Source organism: Drosophila biarmipes, chromosome 2R, assembly GCF_025231255.1.
Source record: "Drosophila biarmipes strain raj3 chromosome 2R, RU_DBia_V1.1, whole genome shotgun sequence".
In the NCBI taxonomy this organism is placed as follows: Eukaryota; Metazoa; Arthropoda; class Insecta; order Diptera; family Drosophilidae; genus Drosophila; species Drosophila biarmipes.
In genome coordinates, this window is record NC_066615.1 from 20,712,670 (window position 1) to 20,714,457 (window position 1,788).

Genomic DNA, 1,788 nt, shown 5'->3' on the forward strand with positions numbered 1-1,788 from the left:
ATGCGAACGCGGCGTTTCTCAGTGCCGCGGCACGATAAGAATTTCTCGTGCCCGCGCGGTTTCTTAGCGGTTTCCAGATCCCAGTGCCCAGCTCTTGGCTCTCAGTTCCCAGTTCTTCCCAGTTCCTGGCCAGAAGTTCGTCAGCCCGAATAACTGGCCGAGCTGCCCGGCGGTTTTCCCCGTGGGTCGTCAGGTTTATTAACCTTTTTGGCAACAAGCCTCATCGATAGGGCCCTCAGATTCGGGAACCTAGTCTCTAGGGTCCACTGCCTATCGGGCAACTGCATCTGGGTTTCCAGTTTTCGGCTTTGGGCCATGGGCTCTGACCGAGTTGCGTTTTATCTTTTTCGGCCCCGCAATTAGACACAATGGCTGCGCTTAGCCGGTAAGCCCCGTTCGCCTATCGCAGCGGATATGTTTAGGAGCTATTTGAATATTATTAGCGGCAGATAATTATAGACACGCACTCCGGCACACACACAGTGCACACCACACACACACAGTGGGTCAGGCGATGCGAAACGAAGTGGAGGAGGTGGAGGAGGAGGAGGCTCAGGACCAGAGACAATGACACAGAAATGGGTCGCTCCTTGGGACTGGACCTTTGTCTACTCGCCGCCAGGCACAGTGGTCAGAAGGCAGATAAAATCAACTGAGATCAGGATGGGTTTCGGTCGGGGGAGATGCCTACTTAAGATTCCATTGGATTGCATTTGGCAAATTGTCCGAGTGAACGATCGCTTGATTGAACATCAAGGAGGAGGGTTCTTTAGCGCACATTTAGTTTTATCTTTTAAGGGAGAATGCTTCGAAGAGGTGTTTATACAAATGGGTTGCCGCAGCTAAATGTTATTGTACTTTTAAATTAAAACATCTAAAAATGAAGAGTTTGTGTTGACAAAAAAAATGCATTTATGCATTTGAAGAATTTATATCGCGTTATTCTTTGATTTATTTTAAAAACTTCTAAACAAAGAATGTACTTAGTTTGACATAAATACAATAATATCTTTAATATTAAACCAGAAAATCCCTAAAAGACTTTGTGACAAACATAGAACTCATATATTTTAGCCAATTGATTAAATAATTCCTGGATTTATTTTTAACCTTTTTAAATAGCGTATTTATTTAATTGGGACAAAACATTAACTTAACATAACGCTTCTTATACATAACCCGATATCTTTAAGTACTATTTTTAAAACATTAAGGCTTTTTAATGTATTTATTATTATGTATTTATTTAATGTTATTTAAAATGTATTCATAGTCATTGATTTTCTTCCCAAAAGATACACCTTCTCAGAGCTATTCCATGGATTCCCACGACCGGGTGTCACTGTGACCTGCTGCTGCGGAGTTCTCTGCGTTCGTGCATTGTGTTTTTCTCGTTTTTGGTCTATGGAAACCTACACTCACGCAGGTAATTATAATAATTATCTGGACGGATGCATGAATGAGCAGGAAGGGGAGGGGGCGAGGGCAGGTCCTGGTCGTCCATCTTGGCCCGGACATCCAGCCGGCCTTCGGGGGCGTGGCCGAGTGCGGCAGCTACGAGCGAGGCTACAAAGGGGCAGCCGCATGTGACTTCGCAACTGACACTAATTACACGGAGGCGGCGGCGGCAGCGGCAGCGGCGGCAACGTCGGTGGCAGCCGAATTCCTGCTCATCCTGGCTCGCATCCTCGTCCATGTCCTTGTCCGCTCATCCGGTAGGAGGCAACCTGTGCCGCCAACTAATTGCACCTCCGCCTCCGCAGGACGCCGTGAGTTATGCGGGCCTCC